Source organism: Camelus ferus, chromosome 11 (genome assembly GCF_009834535.1).
Source record: "Camelus ferus isolate YT-003-E chromosome 11, BCGSAC_Cfer_1.0, whole genome shotgun sequence".
NCBI lineage: Eukaryota > Metazoa > Chordata > Mammalia > Artiodactyla > Camelidae > Camelus > Camelus ferus.
In genome coordinates, this window is record NC_045706.1 from 25312033 (window position 1) to 25318008 (window position 5976).

At 40.6% G+C, this 5976-nt stretch overlaps 1 pseudogene; it reads right to left on the minus strand.

Moving 5' to 3' along the window:
• Positions 1-2156: 2156 nt before the first annotated feature.
• Positions 2157-2590, minus strand: LOC102508274 (annotated as a pseudogene).
• Positions 2591-5976: the final 3386 nt, after the last annotated feature.

A 5976-nucleotide genomic window follows, 5' to 3' on the forward strand; every position in this document is an offset into this window, starting at 1 on the left:
AGGATTGTTACACTGAGCATAGTATATGAGTACGTGTTGTTTTGGGAGACTTTTACTTATTTAATCGTGCATACGTATCTTATAGGGCTGTGATGTAAAAGGTGTTTCTGACCCTATTGTGGGTGGGAGTGTTTGAAAGTTGCTGCTATAATCTGTGTTCATACTTCACACTTCTGTGTATCGGTGGCACTGAACAGCAGAAAAGATGTGGGGGAATGATGGGCTTCCTTGGTCACTCCTGCAGGTGGGGAGGATGGGAAGACATAGCTTGAGCTCTTCTTATGCTCTTTTAAGATCATACCCTTCAGGAGTAGGGGAGACTTTCTCCAAAGAAGCTTGCCTTTACCTTTCCCAGGCTGTAATAACTTCAAGATGGGGAGGAGGGGCTGAGGTGGCCCTATCAGATTGCTCCTTGTCCTCAGTAATCTAGGGACTACGAGGGAGAGAAGGGAGAATGATGCAAGAGAGACAGAAAGATCTTATATCCCTTGCCCAATCTGCCCCTCAGTTAAACCCTACCACCCTGGAAAGGAGAGAATCTGTTGAGGATAGTACATTTGATCTCACACTCTTGCAATGCTTTTTTCAGAATTCAACATACCTATCATGACCCATAAGGCCTTTCTTTACAGGGTTCTGACCTGTCTGTTCCACTACCACTGTCCTTACACTATAAACTTCCACAGCGCGAGGCTACTGAGCTCTCTATGCCAGGCCTGATAAGATGGCCTCCTGAAGGAGCCATCCTCATCTCCTTTTAGCTCCCAAAGAGTTTTTTTTTTCCCAAAGATGGGGGCAGCGTTTAAAAATCAAGAGATTTTACACAAAATTCTAGATTTCTGGCTTCAAGAAGTACAAAGAAGGGTCTCACATTTATGTGTACAGGGGCCAGGTAGGTAATATAAGTACATGAATCAGGTCAGTTCAAGGCCCCCGCAGGCTGCATGGCGATACAACATGAATGCCGAGGCAGCAATATTATGGAGTAGTTTAGCTGAACTCTCAACACTTGTAAACAATATAAATGGGCATAGAATAATCTCTAAGATATATTAAATGAAAAATTAAGTTGCAGAACAGTGTATGCTACAGTGTATACATATTACTGCTTATATCAATGGAAGGGGTTATTGGCAGTATACGCCAAGCCTACCTCTGCAAGGATGCTGTGCTTTCCAAAAGACTTCCTAACTGCAGAATAATATTCCACTGTATGGATGTGCCACTGTTTACTTAGCTGGTCCCCCATTGCTGGACTAGTTAGTTCCGTTTCAGCCTTACGCTACGGGCAATGATGCAACAAATACTTTTATACATCTACCTTTGTGAACATAGAAGAATATCTGTAAGATACATTGAGAAGGGAATTGCTGCGTCAAAGGATATGTACATTTTATATACACATATATATTTATTTTGGGGAAGGTAATTAGATTTATTTATTTATTTATTTTAATGGAGGTACTGGGGATTGAACCCAGGACCTTATGCATGCTAAACATGTGCTCTACCACTGAGCTATTCCCTTCCCCCTACATTTTATATTTTTGATAGATGTCAGCCATTGGTTCTTTTAAATATCTAACTGGGACATAGGTAAAGAAGCTAATACCAGCAGTTGCCTCTGGAGAGAGGTTTTTTCCTATTTATGAAATTTGTTTTTTAACAGGTGCACATGTTACTTTTCCAAAGAAACTTCTATCATTTATCTATCTATCTACCTACCTACCTACCTACCACCCAATAAAAGGATCAATGGTTTTAGAGGAAAAGTTACACTGTGTTACACTAATTGTTTTCCATGAAGACCTCCACTATTTCTGTGAACCTTTGCTCATTTCTTCTTCATCTCCCTTCTGTAAGACCTTGCCACTGACACCCCTGTCCTTACTGGCCCCTTGTGGGCAGTGTGGAGGCTATTAAGTTATGTTGCCTGATCAGGGATTTGGTAGTACAAATGTTTGTTGCTGGGTTCTCAAACTCAACGTGTCTTTTTTTTTTTTTTTTTCTTTTTTTTTGGTCACGCATTTGCCTTTATTGTGAGTAGCAGGTGGGATACTTCCAGCAATAGTAAAAAAAAAAAAAAAAAAAAAAAAAAAAATTAACTTACAAAAGCAAGGATTCAGTGAAGCTGCCTGGTTGGAACCCTTGGGAGCTCATACGTAGATGCTGACCTACAGCAGCAGAAAGAGGACCCAAAGCCCATGAAGAGTGAAGCCACCAAAGAGATGAGCTCTTTGCAGATATCCTGAGTATACTTGGTGGAGGTGACCTCATATATGAAGAACCAGGCAGTGAAGAACATGCCAATGGCCAACAGCACCACGGTCAGATGGGGAAAGACAGCCGGGTTCACTGGACTAGTGTATCTGCTCATAGCCTCAAGCTCCATTTTGCTGGGCACAGGGTAATCTGCCACTCTGCCTCAATGTGTCTTAAATATAACTCAATATCTTCCTTCCCGGACTTCCAAATTTGATGTTCTATCCTCCTGTATTTCTTATCTTGGTGAATGGTGTCAGCATCTCCTCTCACCTCTCAGCATCTCATCACCTCTCAAGCCAGAAACCTGGGAGACCTACTAATCTCTCCCTTCTGTCACCCTTAGCCCCGACTTGTTATGTCACCAAATCTTAGTGATTTTGCACTCTAAATATCATTTGTATCATTTCTTCTCTCTTAATACATGTACACACACACACATATACCTGTATCTGATTCATTTTAGAAATGTAAAAGATATAGACAAATACAAAGAATAATATTACAAACACATATTCACCACTCTGAACTCACAACTGTTACAGTTTTAACCAGTTACTCCTCTTTTCTGGTTTTCTTTATTTTTTATAGTAAAACATTACAAGAGTAGCTAAGTCTCTTCATTGACCCAGTTTAATTCCCTTCTCCCAACTACTGTGGTCTTCAAGTCTACAAGTTCTCCAAGCCTCAGATTCCTCATTTTTTACATATATGTATATTTAGTCATAAAGAATATATAGGATTATTTGCATACATTTTATTTGTTCATTACAGACAATGCTGTCACAGAAATCTCTGTATATGTGTCTTTGTGCCCATGTGCAGGATTTCTGTGGGTTATATATTCAAAGGGAAATTGCTGGGTCATAGGGCATTTGCATTATCAAGTTTATTGTATGCTGCCAAATTGCTTTCTATAAATGGCTGAATTAATTTACAGTCCCACTAGCAATATATGAGAGCACTGTTTTCCTCATGTCTGCTCAAATATTTGATATTGTCATCCTTTTTTACTTTTGCTAATTTAAAAGGTGAAAGTGGTTTTTTACTGTTTTATTTTGCATTCCCTTAACTATTAGGTTGGGTATCTCTTCATACCTTGTCGGGTTGGGACATTTGGATTCTTCTTTTGTTAATTGCCTATTTCTATATTTCACCCATTTTATAAGCTCTTGTATTTTTCTTTGGTTTGTAGAATTTTGAAAAATGCATATTTTGAATACTCAAAAATCCTTTCCATCTTTCCTCTGCACCCTGATATAGGTCCTAATCGTCCCTTGCAAAGTCTCTTGCAACAGCTTCCAAATTGGTCTCTCTGACTTCAGTTTGCCCTTCTTCATTCCAACTTCCACACTGCAGCCTGAACAATCTTTCTAACCAGCAAATCTGAGAATGCCACTCCCAAGTTCATTACTTACAGGGAAACAAAGCAGCACAAAAATATCATCGTCAACAAAAACAGAATCACCAAATAAACCAATTTTAAAGCCCTAAATCTACAACTTAACTCTCTGGCATGCCATACCAGGTACTCCACGATCCACGATGGCTTTTGTGAGGCCATCACGCTGTTCCTCTCCATGCATCTTACCCACGTATTAGAACAATGGTATTGGCCATTCTTCGAACACATCAGCCTCACTCATGCTTCTGGGGTTTTGTGCACTCCATTTGTACTGCTATGTTGTCCTCCTAGAAAAATTTCCTTGACATCCCTAAGGAGACCTGGTTGCTCCTTGTTCAACACTTTTTTGCATTATAATCTTTATGTCTCTGGATTGAAATGATTTATTGTCTATATGTCTTCTCTCTAGATTGGAAGCTTCAAGTAGGACAGGGTTCTGTCTATTGGCCTCAAGAAGCAGTATAGCAGAGTGGTCAGGCATGCGGGCTCTGAAGCCAGATTGCCTGGGTTTGAATCTTAGCTCTGTTACTGTTTGGAGAGTTGCTTAGTTTCTCCATGCTTCAGATTCCTCATTTGTAATGGGGAAATAATGGTACATATCTCACTGGCTTGTATTAAATCAGTTAATAAACATAAAGTGCTTATAATAGTGTCCAGTATATAGAAGGTGCTCAATAAAGATTAATTCTGATTACCCCTATTCATTAACAATCCATTACTAATAACCAGTATTTATTCATTGTAGACACCTGGTTATCTTTGCATGGATGGCTTGCCCACCTGCTCTGGATGTCTTAATGCTATTTTCAGAATTAGGACTGAGAATGTTGAAACACCTATCCACTGTCTTTGGGGTGTTATATTCTCCATGTGGCTTGCTCTGACAGCTGGTCATTTCCCCCAGTCTGTTCCCTGCCTAGTCCTAACTTCCTCCAATTTCCTGATACAGGGTCAATTCCTCAGAAGGAGATTCCTAGGGCAAGAGAATATACTTGGTGTACGAGCAGTGCTGGCCTAGGTGACACATGGGTGTCCCCCTAACTTAAATTTCAGGGGTAACTCCCACTGTTCACTTAATTCTGGCTTGAGTCTTGGTCAGTAGTGACCCCCTCTTCCCCTCTTCTTTCTCCAGCTCATCCATCCCAGGCACATAGCTACCATACCAGGAATAACTGGAGGCATTAGAAAAATACATTACATTAAACGAGTCTGAGAACATTCTTTGCATTTTAAAAACTAGTGCTATTTCCACTCTAGTCCTCTCCAAGCCACTCACCAAATCTGCACTTTCCCTCTTCTCTTCACCCTTGAAGCAGGCTTCAGTCTGTGGTGTCAACATGTGGTAAACCCAAACCATCCGTTCCAAGATTCCTCCAGAATCTAGTTGTCCATGTTGGGGCCTCAGATGGTCTTTATCGTAATGTTCTTTTTCTGAACTCTTTCAAGCACAAAATTCTCACTTTGTGTTCTTACGACCAGAACAGAAACAAATGTTTCCTGGGTAGACGGGAGCAGGAAAATATGCTTTGTTTTTGTTTTGTAGAGCACAGCCTAGAAATGCCATGCCTGATTTTCTAGAGGCCCTTAGTTGTTGCTGACTTAAATCACAAATGAAAAATTCAGATTTGGACAGGTGTGAAAGTCAAGGGCCCACCCTGGGGGATTCTGGGTGTCTCCAATTCAGCAGAACAAATGGCAAAACAACAGGTGTCCACAGATGTACTGACCCATGAGACACTCATACTCAAAGCTTATTTTGGGATTGAATTCTCTCATTGAAATCTGCCCCCTCTTTGTGCGGCCCCCATCACCCACACTGCAGGGCTCAGGAAATTATGCATTCTGCTGGCCTTATGTTATAGGTACCAGGAGGATATGTGTGACTCACTCAGGATCAGCTGGCTTTAGGACTCAAAGTTCTGACATTTTCAAGCTGTTTATTAGTCATAGAATGTTGCAGCCTACCTACAGACATTGCATAATAATGAAAAACTATGGTTGGAGCAAACACTCAGGGTGACCATAAATGACAGGACAAAGACCTGTTGAATCAGGAACAAGGTCATGTGTCCTCAGTGCCACAAAGTGTTGTCTTGCAAGAAGACATTTGCAGACTGGGAAAGAAGGAATACTATGGAAAAAAGTCATATGGATGACTTCCCTAATTTGGGAATCAGAAATGCGGTTGGCAAACTTTGGAAATTAGGCTTTTCATTTACTGTTTCTTAAGGTAGACAGAAACTAAAGCCAGGAACTACTAAAGTAAAAACATCGTAAGCTTTGTACCACTCCACAGCTTTTCTTGATGT